This window comes from Arvicanthis niloticus, chromosome 9, assembly GCF_011762505.2.
Source record: "Arvicanthis niloticus isolate mArvNil1 chromosome 9, mArvNil1.pat.X, whole genome shotgun sequence".
Taxonomy (NCBI): domain Eukaryota; kingdom Metazoa; phylum Chordata; class Mammalia; order Rodentia; family Muridae; genus Arvicanthis; species Arvicanthis niloticus.
Window position 1 is genome coordinate 37034447 of NC_047666.1, and position 17354 is coordinate 37051800.

The 17354-nt window shown below is 44.3% G+C and overlaps 1 protein-coding gene across 1 annotated transcript in view; it reads right to left on the bottom strand.

The window, feature by feature from the left end:
* The window catches only part of Frmd4b (FERM domain containing 4B), a 326911-nt gene that overhangs the window by 234428 nt on the left and 75129 nt on the right, over nucleotides 1-17354 (bottom strand). The window contains exon 2 of the mRNA XM_034511455.2: nucleotides 2434-2564. The gene's annotated coding sequence lies outside the window, so the exon portion shown is untranslated. The remainder of the gene's footprint in view (nucleotides 1-2433; nucleotides 2565-17354) is intronic.

A 17354-nucleotide genomic window follows, 5' to 3' on the forward strand; every position in this document is an offset into this window, starting at 1 on the left:
TGTGCTGAGACTAGATTGTTTGCAAGAACAAGAGCTCTCAGCCACTAAGCCATCTCTGGTATTTTTAAATTATGTGCATGAGTGTGTGTCTATGTACGTTTATGCACAGAAGTGCAGATGGCCAAAGAGTCCGGAGCTGGAGTAACAGGCAGGCAGCAGGAAGTGAAAGACACTGGGACCTGGCTTGGGCTTTTGAAACCTCAAAGTGACACACCCCCAGTGACACACTTCCTCCAACAAGGTACATGCCTTAATCCTTTCAAATAGTGCCACTGCCTGGTGATCAAACATTCAAACCTGTGAGCCTATCAGGGATGTTTTAGTTAGGGTTTTACTGCTGTGATCAGACACCATGACCAAGGCAACTCTTAGAAGGACAACATTTAATTGGGGCTGGCTTACAGGTTCAGAGGTTCAGTCCATTATCATCAAGGTGGGAGCATGGCAGCATCCAGCAGGCACAGGGCAGACAGTGCTGACAGTTCTACATCTGAAGGCTGCTAGTGGAAGACTGATTCCCAGGCAGCTAGGATGAGGGTCCTATAGCCCACACCCACAGTACCATGCCTACTCCAAAAAGGTCACACCTACTTAAACAGGGCCACACCTTCTAATAGTGCCACTCCCTGGGCTGAGCACATACCATCACAGGGGCTGTTCTCCTTCAAACCATCACATGTGCTCTGGCCTCTCATCTCCCCCTATTTCCGAGAGACAGGATCTGCCAGTGTCTGAAGCTGAGTTAGGCTGATAGACCAGCCGGTCTCAGGGAGCTTTTCCTGCCTTCCCAGTGCCCCCGCACAGTCCCCACACAGCCTGGCTTTCTTACATGGGTGCTGGGCATTTGAACTTGGGCCTTGAGCTTGTGTGGCATGTGCTCTTACCCCTGAACTATCTCAGCAGCCCACAATATGCTTTCTGTTTCCCCAGTGACTCCTGATACGAAGCATGTCACAGTTCTTAGTGCCAATTCTGTGGGAAGAGTTTGGATATCAAGCCGAGTGAGCATTTAGAATTTCTGATACCCTATTTACAACCCATCAAAGAGCTGAGAATTAAGTGGCCCTTGGGTGTTCAAGCCCTGAACAGGCTGTTATATTAATCTTACCCTACCCTAAGATGTAGGGCAAGGGGACAGAATCATGGTAAGGGGAACAGAAAGAATGTGAGTCAGGGTTACAAGCCAGTCAAAATTCCAGGCATGAAGAGAGGAGAAGCTCCTGGTGCCCAGCTTTAGATGAGGAGGTACCGGCAGCTGCTGGCTGCAGGGGAAGAGTCCATTTTCTTTAGAGGCGTGGCCTCTGGAAGGTTGACCACTTCTTATTGTAGCAGTTCACAACCTGTGGATTATGACTGCTTTGGGGGGGGTGGGTCACAGGGATCGCCAAAGACCATCAGGAAACACAGATATTTACGTTACAATTCATAAAATCAGCAAAATTACAGTTATGAAGTTATAACAAAGATTTTATGTTTGAGGGTCACTGCAACATAAAGAACTGTATTAAAGGGTCAGAACATTAGGAGGGTTGAGAACCAGTGGATGGCCCCTGAGAACCACTGCTCTGGTGGATAGCCCCACAACTGTGCACATATGGACGGCAGTAGCTGGACTCAGTGAGTTATTTAAAATGAACAAGAGGACCTTAGTGTTGAAAGGCACAGTGTTGGGAAGATCAGATAAAAAAGACAAAGAAGGGAAGGGATCTGGTATGGTGAAGCTACACTGTACACATGTATGAAATTGTCAAAAACAACCAAAATCACTAAATCTCAATTATTAGCTTTGTTCATCTGTTCATTGGCCCTGAGCTAGTAACATGTTTAGCTGTGAATAGAAAAAAATATGTAAAATGGGGCTAGAGAGGTGCTCCATGGTACAGACTACCACCTGCTCTTCCAGGGGACCTGGGTTTGACTTCCAGTATCCACAGAGTAGTTCACAACTATCCCAGGGGACTCTAGTCCCAAGGACTCTGAAGCTCTCTTCTGGCCTCTGTGGACACCAGGAATGCACTATGTGCACAGACCTGCATGCAGGCAAAACTCCCCATACATACATACATACATAGTTTTTAAAAGAAAAAAAAAAGATTCACAAATAGAACGCTTGTGCAAAATTTTAGCAACATGTAGGAAATTCATCTAAAGCACAGAACAGTTGCTACTTTTAAATCTTTTTTCTTTTCATTTTAGTTTATTTTTCTCTCTAGGAAGAGAACCCCTATAAAACGGAAGTCTCCCAGTCAACTTTGGGCCATTTCACATTTATTTCAACGTGGAAGAGTAAGTGTGTTCTTTCTTCTTCATCGGCGGCAACGCAGAGGTTTGGATGGTTGTGGTAATGTGCTTTTTACTCCTTCCCTGTTGGACACCTCAGAGTGTGCTCACAGCTCATGCAAGGCTTTGGTAGTCACAGAACTGAGTGCTTACCTTTGACTAATAATGGCTTCTCTCTTGCCCTCAGTCTGTTCTCACAGGAAGGGTCCTTGGATTCTGTTGGGCCTGCACCAATGTCATCTTTTCTTTCCCCACATTCTTTCTTCTGGGTTTCTCCTCAAAGCCTGAAACACAAAGCAGAGAGACTTAGTCATTTCCACAGCAGTTAGAAGGACTGTCAGTCACAAGTCACTGACAATTCCAATTTATTTCTAATTTTCCCCTGGCTGGCTACAGTTTAATCACCGGTTTAGAGATTCAGATTTTTAGATATTTAGAACAGAGCTCTCTCTCAAAACACAAATGAAAATGGGCGGTTCTCCTTAACAACCAAAGATGCAATGCAACACTGACTTGACCTCTCCCTCATGACACAAATCATCATATGACCCTTGGACATCTGGTGTCAGGCCAGCCTGGTCTCTGTAGGGGGATATTCTCAAGTGCGGCAAGTTACCTACAATACCATCAGGGTTGTCAGGGTAGGATCGAGAACCCAAGATAATAATAGCATCTTAATCTCAAGTCTCAGAATTACTGAAAGCAGCATGGCAGCTTTGAGTCTGGGTTTGAATAGATATTGACTGTGTGGTAAGGATGAAGCTGGCTGGAGATGCTGATGAACTAACCGTTAGTGTGGGCATTGTGCCTCGAGACCATTTAGATATATCTATCATAATCCCTATAAAAGACATGGCTTTCCCCTGGAGGCCCTGCTTCATTCAGTAAGCATACCTCCCCCTTGCCAATTGTTTAGCCAAACTGCTTCACACAGCAGCGGGCAAACGCTGGACTAGGAGGGCAGACACAGCAGATGTGGCTTTCATTGTTCCATTGTGTGAATGAATGAGACTCCTGTCGACCCCTCCCCTTGGCAGCTTCCCACCCACTTGCTCCTCTATAGCCCCTCTGGATGCAGGCATGAGAGTCCAGCTGGTGCAGGAGGCAGAAGGAACTCAACACGAAACCCTACAAGCACCTTTGCCCTGCTCTGCTCATGGATGCCACCGAAAAAGTCGGCCTTGCTATGCAAAAACCATGCCAGTCAGTTTCTCATGCCATGACAAAGATCTCAAATTATTTCAGAGGAAGAAATGGTTGCCTCATGTCTGGCTTCAGAGGTGCATTCCCTGGCTGGCTTCTTCCATCACTATGAAGGAGAATAGAACATCACCGTGGTAAGAACATGTGGAGCAGGAGGCTGCTGTCACAGGAAAGGCAGAGGGAGAGAAGGGGAGAAAGAGGGGGCGAGACCCTTAAGGAGCCACCCTCATGACTTTCCGGCTTGGCCCCATCTTCAAATATTTGCCCCACCTTCCAGCAAGAGCAACACATTTTCTCACCGTTCACTAATGTATGGGTCCATTGATAAGCCAGAGTCCACCAATGGAGGGCTTTAACACATGAACCATTTGGAAGACGCTTCACACCCAAACCATGACAGAAACTTAATACTTTAGGAAATCAGTTACAAATAAAACATAGTGCAGGTTGGAAGTTCCACTCAGTATCTTTCAGCATCCTTCTAGAAGAAAATCCCAAGTCGTTTCAGGAAACATGTTCATTTATCTTAATCTCCCAAAGCCGATAGAGTCTGCTTTTATGTAAGTTTATGTAAATAAACATCGAAGTGTCACAAGCTGGCCATGGTGGCTCCCACTTGCGATCCCAGTACTCAGGAAGCTGAGGCAGGGGGACTGCCAAGAGCTCACAGACAACCTAGGCTATGTTGCAAGTTCTAGGCTAGTTTGACTCTATGTGAAACCTTGTCTCAGCAAAGAAGCAAAGCCAATAAGCTTTGATTTAGATAGTGAGAACTGGTGTTTAGAGAGAGTGGTCATGGGAGGAGGATTTGTGCAATAATGAGGACTCGGTCCAACCTCTTGGCCTTCATGGTTTTGGGGGTAAACTATTGGTTTCAGAAAAACGTCTGCTGGAGATGTATTCTAGATAAAGCCTGACTTTGCAGATAAAAATGAGGGCCAGCAAGAGAAGGATCTTGCAAAAGGTTACATAGTTGCCTTCATTACATCTTGTGCCATACCTTTTCATGTATCTACCAGGGAACAAAAACCCCTTGAGCAGCAAAGCCTTGAAGTGCTGACATAAGCCATATTGCATACACCAAACATAGGGAATTAGTTAAACCTCTTAGGTAAGCAAACACGACACAGCTTATATAAACTCAGAGCACAGGAGCAGAAAGGGAGAAATAAACAGATACTTCCTGATTATCTAGAATAACTACTATCGATTGAGAACGAATTATAAGCCATCCAGCATGGCATGCCCATCCCTTTTGGTGACACTAATGCTTCCAGCAACTCTGAAAATAACACATACATTAATGTACCATAAAAACGAGGAAACTGAGCCAGGAAAATAAGATAGCCTATTTGAGGGTGCACACAGCTAGTAAGTTCTCAGATCCTATGACTCGCCTCCTTACCTCCGCCCACACACACACACACTAACTTCCTGTTTGTGACAGGCCACTCAACTCAATAAGGCACTGAAACAGGCATCTGCTTGGAAACCCCAGAGCCCAGGAATAGAAGCAACTCATTAATACTGAGCAAAATAGGAGAGAGAAGAAATGGACTTAGAGCATCGCTCTGGTTTCAACAGGCTCCTGCTTTCAACACTTGGTCCCCAGCTGATGGCACACTTGTAGGGAACTAGATTTTGGGAGCTGGAATCTGGCTGGAGGGAATAGTCACTGGGGTTTAACTTTGAAGGCTATTTCAGGCTTCCTGTACCTTCCTTTCTCTGCCTCTTATCCATCATGGGGTGAGAACCTCTCCTGACACATGCTCTCCTGTTACAGAATTCTACCCAAGTGGATAGAGCTGACTAACTGTGGGGAGCCGACAGAAGGCGGCTATCATCCTTGCAGCCATCTTGAGCCATATACCCTGGCAAGAGACTTGATTACATCAGCCTACAACAGCTGAGCACTCTCTGATAACATCTTGTTTTAGATACTCAGGATCTTCCCTTGGATGTGTGAGACTTAAAGGTGTGATTTAGAGCCGAGACTTAAGGGCGTGACTTAGAGATCAGATAAGACCTAAGGGCTTGACTTAAGGGCGTGACTTAGAAGTGAGACATACAAAAGGCGAGAGGCAGACAGAAGAGTTCAGTACAACTTGGAGTAGGAATTAGGCATTGAGGAAGAAGACACTTGGACTAGAGAACTCAGAAGAAGAATTATTATTAGGTGTTGTGGCCCGAACTGCCCCACGATTGGAGGCTAAAATGTCCGGGACCGTTCTGTCAGTGTTGGAACCTGCACTGCCAAAGGCCTTGGGGGCTAAATTGTTAGAGCCTGCACTGCCCCAATCTGCTCCAGTCTGAGGGTCGGGGTTCAGCAAGAAAGAGAGTGAGGACAGATTCGAAGAATGGAGACCAGACAGAGTGTGATTCAATCCTGTTTATTCTTCAGTCTCTCTTCCTAGTCCAAGTCCCAAGTCTTGAGTTCCTAGTCCCTAGTTCCTAGTCCCTAGTTCCTAGTCCTTAGTGCCTCCGAGTTCCAAGTTACTTCTTCCAAGTGTTAAGTGCCTAATACCTAATAATAATTTCTTCTGAGTTTTCTAGTCTAAGTGTCTTCTTCCTCAATGCCTAATTCCTACTCCAAGTTGTACTGTAAGTTGTACTCTCTAACCTAATTCCTAGTTCCAAGTTGTACTCCTCTCTTCTGTCTGCCTCTCGCCTTTTATATGTCTCACTTCTAAGCCACACCTTTAAGTCACGCCCTTAAGTCATGCCCTTAGGTCTTGTCTCTAAATCTGATCCCTAAATCACGCCCTTAAGTCACACACCTTTAAGTTTCACACACCCAAGGGAAGATCTTAGGTATCTAAAACAAGATGTTATCAGAGTGTGCTCAGCTGTTGTAGGCTATTGTAATCAAGTCTCTTATCAGGATATATGGCTCAAGATGGCTGCAAGGATGATATCCACTTTCTGTCAGCTCCCCACAATTAGGTAGTAGGCACTTAGCACTTGGAAAAAGAACTTGGAACTTGGAGGGACTAAGGACTAGGAACTAGGAACTAGGAACTCAAGACTTGGGACTTGGACTAGGAAGAGAGACTGAAGAATAAACAGGATTGAATCACACTCTGTCTGGTCTCCATTCTTCACATCTATCCTCACTCTCTCTCTTGCTGAACCCTGACCCACAGACTGGAGCAGCTTGGGGCAGTGGGGGCTCTAACAATTTTGCCCCCAAGGCTTTTGGCAGTGTGGGCTCAAATACTGATAGAGCGGTCCCTGACATTCTGGCCCCCAAGCACGGGGCAGAGTGGTTCTCAACACTTTGGCCCCCAAATGTGGTGCAGCTTGGGCCGCAACAAGTAACCATGGGTTGAACTCTCTAGAACCAAGGATAAGTCTAGAACCAGGTGTAAGTCTGTCCTTCTTCAAGTTGTCCTTTCACGTATGTTGGCCACAGTGACATGAAAATAACCAATATAAACACTATAGGAATCTATTTTTACAATGATTCTATCACTGGGGGCATACCAAAAAATCAGGGAATGCACCAAACATGACAATGTAATTAATATACAACTTAACCCTTAAAAGTCAGCAGAAAATATTTGTGATATGTCCCCAAATATGAGACAAATAGTGCAAGCCTCAGGTACAATGGATGGCTTTGGGTCAACAAAAGTTTTAGTTTCTGGGGTTGCCATTACAAAGTGAGGCAGGACTGAGGACTTAAATGAGCAAAAGCTATCTCCTCGTGGCTCTGAAGGCTGGAAGTTCAGGATCGAGGCAATGACAGGGTGAGTTGCACGCTGTCTTCTTGCTTGGCTTGCACATGGCTGCCCCATACTTCTTCATATGATCTTTCCTGTGTGCATGCATCCCTGGTGTCTCTCTGTGTTTACCGTTCCACCTTTTACAAGGACATTAGTCAGATTATATATAGGACTTGTCTTAACAGACTCATTGTGCTGGCTGGTTTTTATGTCAAGTTGACAGAGGCGAGGGTCATCTGGTTAGGAGCATTGAGAGGATGCCTCTATATATTAAGTAACAGGCAAGTCTTTTGAGTATTATCTTGATTAATAATTGATGTGGCAGTGCTCCACCCATTGTGGGTGGTGACAGCTCTGGGCAGGTGGTCCTGGATGACATAAAAAGGCAGTCTGGGCAAGCCATGAGGAGCAAGCCAGTAAGAAGCACTCCTTCATGGCTTTTGCATGACTCCTGACTCCTGGTTACTTCCTGAGATCCTGCCATGACTTCTCTCAGTGGGATTTGAAAGTTGTAAGATGACATAAACCCTTCACTCTTCCAAGTTGCTTTTGGTGATGGTATTTTACAGAACACTTAAACTAAGATGCCCACAGAAGCCAGACAGAAGAGGGCATCAGATCCCCTGGGACTAGAGTTTTCAATGGCTATGAGCTATTGTGTGGGTTCTGAGGATTAATCTTGGATCCATTGGAAGAACAGCCAGTGCTCTTAACTGCGAAGCCATCTTTCCAGCTCTAAAATAAAATTATATTTTATGTTGTGTGCATGTACATGTGTATGTGTGTCTTCTGGGGATTAGGAAATAACTGAAATATCTTGTTGGTCCCATAAGTAACAGTTTTAATCATCAACAATAGTTTTTATATAGTATAAAGTGAAACTGTATACAAAAACAACCCCTCCTCCAAAAAACCACCACCACCAACACCACCACCAAAAACACTGAAAAAAAAAAAAGTCCCTTGGGTGTCAGAGCCCAGCACACCACACCGACCTCAGCATAGCCAGCTTCGCCTTCAAGTGGCAAGTGGTTCGACCTTCTTTGAGCTCTAGATGAGACAGTTGGCTTCACATGTAAACAATCAGCACACGAAAATGCAGAGCATTAACAAACAGAGCAACTTTACACATAAAGTATTCAGTCATACTTCTGAGAGGACCCAAAGCACAGGAAGCAAAGGTTGCCATCTCTTAAATTTGCCTCTTCAATTTGCAGACACTAAACACATAAGATAAGAAGCCCCTCAAGTTAGCTTCATTTCTTAGCTTCTATCACCAGGGAGTCTCCCTCCCCAGTTCCCCGCCCCCTGCAATGAAACCATGCTATGTGCACCACATCTGGGAACTTGCTGAACCTAGCTAGGGTGTTAAGATGCTATCAACAAGTCAAAAACAAACAAACAAACAAATGAACAAAACAAAAAATGCATAATGTTTAGCACTGATTATAAAGAAAACGGCAAACTCTAGTTAAGAACCACCTCACATTCATTTGAGTGGTTTTGCAAACAGGAAACAAGAAGAACGGACAACTGTGGAGAAACCACGCTGGACACCACTGATGGAAATGCAAGGTGATGCTCTGTTAGAGTTTGCAGTCGCTCAAAAGAAGAGTCTTAAACTTCCCACCTGGTTCCTCAGCCACCTCTAGGCCTTGCCTCAAACTCAGGAGGGATATGAGCAAACATTTGTATGCTAGTGTTCATAGCTGCGCTTTTCACAGTAGCTAAGGCTAGCAACAATCCAGAACGCCACTGACAGATGGGTAAGCAAAGTGCGCTTCACCATTCGATGGAAGGCTGTTCAGCCATGAACAGAATGAAGTTCAGACACAGGTAAAATGAGGAGAGATCTCAAAAACAGTCCAGCAAACGAAAGGAACCAACACAGAAAGACAAAGATCGCGTGGTTCTACCTATGTGGAGTTCTGGGAAAAGTCCGTGTCTAAGGCAGAAAACAGAAGATACCAGGAAGTGAGGTATTGAGAAATGAAAATGACTTCTAAATAGGAAAAGAGTTCCAGTTTGACATAATGAGAAAGTTTTGAACATGACAGCTGGCTGCAGTTTAACAACGGTGCGCATGTCCTTACTCTAGAAACTGTACATTTTGAAATGGGAATGTCTCTTACCATTGGAAGGAAAACTGATCAGAAAAAAAAAAAAAAAAGCACAGGATTAAAGTGTCGGTGGGGGGAGGAGGAGGACCTGCTCCTTAGCTGTCAGTGAAATGTGCCACTCTGCTAGTGATCACAGGAGGTGATCCTGTGCTCCTGGGGGTTCAAAGTCACAGAGGCAGGCATCGCTTGAGGTCCCTACTTTCAGAACAGCACCTCTCATTGACTCAGGCCATCTATTCAGTGTCCCTGCAAGTCCACAGGGGTGAATATAGTAACACAGTCAAGATAAAACAATAAACTCCATCCATGAGCCTCCCTCAAAACAATCAAATGTTCCATTTCACTCTGACTTCACACCCTGCCTTTTCTTTTAGAAAAAGTCAGAGCCAAGCAGAATTTAACTCCCCTGGGTTGATTTTTCCAGTCCAATTTCTCCTTGGCTATCACAGGCCACCACTACCATGAATTAAATAAATATTTATTTATGTGTGTATGTGTTTGCTATGGTTTTGAGGATTCTAAATATTCTTTAAAAGTGCTCCATATTATATTATGTATTTTACTCCACATCTTATATTTTTTTGAGATATTTTCATTTTGCTCCACAGAGCACTGGGTCCCTCACTGTTTTACAGTGTGCTCTGATCATGCATATTTTTTCCTTACATTAATGGACACCATGGTGCACACGGTATTAGTGACCTTTCTGTTCCTGTGACAGAATACCAGGCAGAAGCAGCTTAAAGGATGGAGGATTTATGTTGGCTCATGGTTTCAGGGGGTCTCTGTCCATCACATCGAAACAGATGTGACAGTGCAGTGCTTCTCAGTGGCAGGAGAGAGCTTGGGGTGGGTTTGGGGGGCATGCATATGAGGGCCTGCTCCCAGTCCCCACTTCCATCACTCACACCTCATTTCCCTAAGGCTCTACCACCTTCAAAACAGCACCCCGAGCTAGAGACAGGGCCCTTAGAACCTGAACCTGTAGAATACATTCCAGATTTAAACCTCAACATATGTCATAGTTAGCTTTCATCATCAAGTTGACATTCCTGGCAAGACAAAACCCTCAACTGAGGAAATGCCTTCATCAGGTTGGCCTGTCAGCATGTCTACAGCACTTAGTTGCTGACTGACTGAGGAAGGCAGTGCCAGGAAGCAAGCCAGGAAGCAGCACCCTTCTGTGGTCCCTGCTTCAATTTTTTGCCTCCAGGAGTCTTCCTTGACTTCCCTAGATGACAGGCTACTACTATGGTGGTTTGAAGGAAAATGGCCCCAATAGGTTCATATGTTTGATGCTTGGTTCCCAGTTGGTGGAATGATTTGGGAAGGATTGGGAGGCGTGTCCTTGGTGGAGGAGGTGTGTCACTGGGGGAAGGCTCAGAGGTTTCAAAAGACTCCCCCCACTGAGTATGATTTCTCTGCTTTCTGTCTTCAGATCAAGATGCAAACTCACAACTGTACCAACTACCACATCTGTGCTCTGCCATCATGGATTCTAATCCTGTGAAATGGTAAGCCCAATTAAATACTTTCTTTTATACGTCATCTTAGCCATGGTGTTTTGTCACAGCAATAGAAACATAACTGATGCAATTCTCTATAAACTAAGTTGCTTTTGGCCATTGCTTATCACAGCAACAGGAAGCAAACTAGGGCACCATGCACCTTGGATTGTTCTCTGTGGAGCTGTGGAGGTTACACTCAGTTCAAACTGAGTGCAAAGCCACACTGGGTGGAAATGGGTAGGAATGTCTTCTGGAAATCCTTACTTGGGGATTACCTAGATCCTCTGAGTATTTGGAAATTTGGGTCAATGTTTTCATATCTTGGGATGGGGGGATGCACAGGGATGCTAAACTGTATCTGGGATAACCAGCCTTGCTCCACACAAAGCAGGAAGAGGTTCCTCTTCAAACAGCGTCTAATTTGAAGTAGGATCTTTGTGTTACAGAGGGTGTGCATCTGTGAGTCTAATTAGGGGCTGACAGCTTGCTCTCCAGTGCCAAGTGCCACAGCTGAAGTGCCTGTTTGCCGTCACTCCCCACCAAATGCCACCGTCAGCCTTCAGATTTCTGCTACTCCGGTGGGTATAAAGTGCTGTCTCACAGGGCTCCAGGCTTTTGGGGATTTGACTGTATTAGTGATGTGGGGAACCTGTCCATCTTTCTGTGGTTCGTGTCCCTCCATAGGAAGGCATCCATTCTCCACTGGGTAATTTGAATTTCCCCTTTGGTGGTGGGAGCTATGCCAGAGATTTGGGGTTGCCAATGTCCTCCACCAGTTTGTCATTTTCTTATCACATGAAAGCACATGGTGAGATCTATGTAATCTTAAGTGGTTTTTTAAACATTCCTAATTTATAAAATCTACATTGATATCATAAGGATAACCTCTATTTTCTCACATCAGGGTTTTACATTTTTCCTTCATTATATGTAGCTTCCTGATCCACCTCGTGGTTTGGTTTTTACATAAAGGGTGAATGAGGAATATTGTGTTTTATTGAGTTGAACTGGTTGTAGTAATAGCATTTCCTTTTGATAGTCTCCGTTTTTTCCCATTTTGAGTTCAAATATGTCCTATACGCTTTGTGTTATCCTGGTATTCAGAGGGCTAGAGATCAGACAGCTGTGGCAAACATATACGTTGGATATTAGAACTGTGATTAAGTTTTGCTAAAAAATAATTCCCTTTCAAACAGATCATTCTAAAAGTCCAGTCTTCCACTACGATTTTATACAAACTGCAACATCTCATCACTCTTTTTTTTTTTTTTTTGGAATTGGGTTATGGCTAATTTTTCTTCTAGACTTTCTAATTTTTCCAAGATATTTTCCCCCACCCTCTTCTTTTTCAATGAGAAAGAAAAAAACCCAAATATATATATATATATTATTTATTTTATATATATATATATAATATATATAATATATAATATATAATATAATATAATATAATATATATATATATATTTTGGTTTTTCAAGACAGGGTTTTTCTGTGTAGTCCTGGCTGTCCTGGAACTCACTCTGTAGACCAGGCTGGCCTTGAACTCAGAAATCCACCTGCCTCTGCCTCCCAAGTGCTGGGATTAAAGGCGTGCGCCACCACCACCTGGCCCAAATATTTTTAAAAGGTAATATTTCTCATAAGTTCTAGTAGGAGCAAAACTTCAAAGGCATTTCTGCTACTTATCTCATGGCTATAAGAACAGACCCTGCAAAAGCAATGTCGGAAAAGAAGGGCTTATACAGCCCAGAAGGCATCATGGCAGGAGTGTGGCCCCTGGTCACTATGCCTCTGGACTCAGGAAGCAGAAAACATTGGACATGGGTACCCAGCTAACTTCCTCCTTTTTATCTCTTTGGGACACCAGCCTGTAGAATGGGGATCCCCGCAGTTAGGGTGAGTCTCCTCATCTCAACCCAATCTAGACTCCGCCCCCCCCCCCCCCCCCCCGCCACCACAGTGATGCCTACAGAGTTGTCTGTCTGCTAGGTGATTCTAGAGGCAATCAAGTTGACAATCAAGATTAATGTCCTACATTTAATTATAAGAGCTGGACACGGAAGAGAAGAAACATAGGGCATAAACTGCTCAACAGTCCCGGTCCAAATGAAGACCACTGGAGATTCCTGGATATGTGTAGGTACCACAGCATCCTTCTCATTACCCCAACTTCTCCTGATGCTCCTTCCTTCCCATTCCCAACCTCTCCTGCCCCACTTTATCCCACCCTGTTATCTACAGCTTAGTATTGGTTCAACCAAGTGATTTAGCCCGACTTTCTCCCAATTTTCAGTGGAATGTTGCTGAGGACTCTGGGTCTCACAGATTCACCTCTGACTGGTTTCTTGCCTTGCTCCTTGTCACTGTGGGAACCTGTTTCAAGACAAGGTCCTTTCTGGCTAGCATCTGTCCTGGCTCAATAAGCCCTTTTATTCCCCATTGCTCTTAGGAGTTTGGGTTTAACAAGATTTCTGTAAGCTGAGATGATGCTTCTATTTCGTTTGAGCACATGTGTGTGTATGTCTGGGTTTGGGCTCGCAATGTACCTAAGGATGACCTCGGAATTTTGATCCGCTTTACCTCCATTTCCCAAAGGCTGGGATGACAGGCATGTACCACCATACCTGGTATATATGCTGCTGATTCAAACCAAGGGCTTCATGCATGCTAGGCAAGAGCTCTGTCAACTGAGCTGTCAATCCCCAGCCCCTGACTGTTTCCGTTCTTGGCTTGGTTTTACTACTTTACACAAACAACAAAATCTCTACACACACTTTTCTGTTTTAATGGGAAAAATTGGATCTGTGACTCCAAACAAGATGGTAAACAGCCCAAGGATCAGATTTCAACTAAAATCACCTATCACGTGGAGAAATTAAGCAGTTCTTAAATATTTAATAATACCCTGTAATTTTTTAGACTCGCGGGCTCCAAAATTATTGACAGAGTAATTTCTAAGCCGTAATTAACAAAAACAGGCAATCTTCCAAAAAGGCTTGAAAAGCTAAAGTAACAGCCTAAGAGATTCACCGCATAGCCAGCAGGAAGCTCACACACAACACACCGAATAAACAACAGCAGGCAGAAATGTTGGAGGCATCCTGAGTTGGTGTTGCTGCAAATGGCTCTAGGAAGATAGGGCCATGATTGGAAGACTAGGGCATTGTATTAGTCAGGAGTCTCTCTAAAGTCACAGAACTTAGGGAATGTCTCTGCATATTAAAAGAAATTGTTGGAATGAGTTACAGCCAACTAACCCAACAATGGGCAGCTGTGAATGGGAAGTCCCAGAGTCTAGTAGTTACTTAGTCCCACGAGGGTAGGTGTTTCAGTTAGTCTTCTGTATAAGCTGGAATCCTTAAAAAGTAGGTTCCAACAGATGTGCTGGCAGGTAAATGCAAGCAGGAGGAAGAGGAGAAGGAGGAGGGGGAAGAGGAAGAGGAGGGAGAGGAGGAAGAAGAAGAAGAGGAAGAGGAGAAGGAGGAGGGGGGAGGGGAAAAAGAAGGGAGGAGGAGGAAGAGGAGGAAAAGTTGTCCTTCTTCCATTGTCCTTACGTAGGCCTCCAACAGATTGAAGGTGTGTACCACCATGCCTGGATCTAAGCTGTTTTTGGAACTTGCTCTGTCCCAGACTGGTTTTGAACTCAGAGAGATGCTTGCTTCTATCCCCTGGGATTAAAGTTGTGTACCACCTTGCCTGGGCCTAAGCTTTTCATGGCCACTATGCCTCAAGACCCAGATCAAAAGTCTGTGCCTTTCAGCCTTGAGATCACAGGTGTGCCCTCCATTCCAGAAATAGTCAAGTTGCCAGCAGGGAATGGCCATCACAGACATTTCCAGGATCTACTAAGCAGGTCTAGAGAATCATGGGAGGGGCATGAAGAGGTCTTTATAAGCAGAGGTCCTCTTGCATGTCTATAAACACTGCTCTTCTGACCTTCAGAGTAGCCCAGCCACTGCTCTTAGGGCTGACGAAGGTTGTACAGACCCTACCCAACACTCCAGATCATCTCCTGGCAGAGCCTTCCCCAAACTGCTTGGTTACCTAGAATCTACCTGTTCCTTTTCTTCACCGTCCTTCCGTTTATCCAGCTCTAGGAGCACTCCCTCTATGATACATCTCTATACCGGTTCACATCTCTTAATCTCTGATGTCATCACCGTAGTACAAGTGTCTTTTCTTATACTGTGCCATTATCGTGTGTGTGGTGTGTATGTGTGTGCTTGTGTGTGTGTGTTCATGTGTGTGTACACATGTGTCTATGCATGCATACAGAGGCCAGAGGTCATTGCCAAATGTTGTCCTCACTGGCTCAGAACCTTAGTTTTTAAAGACAGGATCTCTCAGTGAACCTGGAGCTGACCGATTCATCTAGACTGGCTATCCAGTAAGCCACAGGCATCCCCCGTCTCTGCCTCCTTAGTTCTGGGATTACAGGCACACACCATCCTGCCCGCCTTTTACATAACTGCTAGGAATCCTGACTCAGGTCCACACTCTTGTGTGGAAAGCCTTTCAGAAGTACAGTCATGCCCCTAGCCCATGGCTTTCTTACTTGACTCAAGACAACTCTTTCTTCACACGATAGCTGTACTGACAGACCTATTCATTTCTCTCCTACTTAAAACCCTTCAGTGCCTTCTCATTTGATTAAATCTTGAATTTTAGCTTCATCTTGGTTGCCAACTGCGTCTTAGCCTCATTTCATGCAGAACTTCCCTTTGCTCTGGACACCCTCCAGCACTGACCTCCTTGTCTGCCACGCCCCTTCCTACCACAGTGTCTTTGCACTTACCGTGCCCTCTTCTTGGGCAACTGTTTCTCTGCATCTTTGCTTAGTGAACTCATCCCACTATTCCAATTCAACTCAACAGAGGGAAGATGGTGCTTGTCTTGTTCATGGGGACATCCCCTTCCCAGGAAAAGACATGCAGTAGATACTGAGTGGCCACTTCTCAAATGAAAGTATGTGTTGTTTTAGGCTAAATCTGGAGCCAACATCATAGTGTTTCTTCTTCATTCAGAGTCAAGTTTCCTGTCTAGGAGGCAAGTTGCTCACTTTCAGGAGAGACACAGCTCACTTTGTGATGGTTCTATCACCCAGCACCTGTTAGATTCTCTAACACACGGAACTCACTTCTCAAAAAGCATAAGAGTCAAATGAATGTAAGCCTCGGTGACAAACTAGGATGACTCTCTCCATGCTGCTTGATGTGAGGGGACAATTGCATAGGTTGTTACTGCTGGAAGTGAAGGGTGTGGCACCTGAGTGAGGTGAACAGTATATGGCAGGGGCAGATGGCACTTCATCTTTTCAAAGTGCTGAGAAAACTTGTTCAGCTCCTCTGTGCTCTTGCCAGACATTCAGTATGAGGGGAATTCATTTACAGCCTAAATAAGGGGGTCAAGTCTTTGAATTATTAGCTTCAAGTCAAGGTAATTTCCCTCCAGCTCTGTGAATGAAACAACACCAGTAAAAGCAATTTTTCTGCATAAATATCATGGCTTATAAATCTCTTTTTGGACATCCATCGCTTCTGTGACATTGGCCAAATGTCATCCTCATATCTGTTATTTATTTATTTATTCATTCATTCATTTATTATGCTTGAGATTGAACCCTAGGAATCATGTATCCTAAGTAAGTGTTCTACCACTGAGCTGTCCCCAGTCCTGTATTTGTGTTATATTTGTGTCTACAGGACCCGAGATCATCTAATGCAGTGGTTCTCAACCTTCCCAGTGCTTCACCTTTTAATACAGTTACTCATGCTCTGGTGACCACAACCATAACATTATTTTCATGGCTATTTCAAAACAGTGACTTTGCTACTGTTATCTGTTTCCCAATGGTCTTAGGAGACCCCTGTAAAAGGGTTATTCAACCCCAAAAGGGCTCACAACCCACAGATTGACAAATTCTGTCCTAATGAATCAGTACCCGAATCTTAATTGAGAATCAGGATCTTAAAAGGCCAACTTCCAGGGATGCCAATAAATCAATAAGGAAGACATTGTATTAAAAGATCAAATTTGTGAGCTGGTGGGATAGCTCAGTGGGTAATGGCATCTGTTACCAAGACTGATGACCTGAGTCTAACTGGGACCTATATGGTCGAGAAAGAACTGATTCCTCCTGCAAGTTGTCCTCTGACCTCTACATGAACATGGTATCAACATTCCCGCCCCTTTCAAGCAAATAAAGGTAAAGAAAAAGGAAACCTCAAATTTGAGCCAGAGAGATGGTTGAGCAGACAAAAGCTTACCACACAAGCCTGTTGACCTGACTGATTCATGAAGCTGTCTTTTGACCTTAACATGCATGCCTTGGTGGTTCTATCATATATACATAACAAATATTTTTATAAACCAACCTTATTTTCGTATAATAGGTAATAAAATTGACACAAGTGTAAGGCCCAACAGATATTAACAAATATATGCATTCATAATCCTGTACCCAAGTAGGGCAAGTGGGCAGTGCCACCAGACAGAAGAACTGGAAAGGTTGAGTG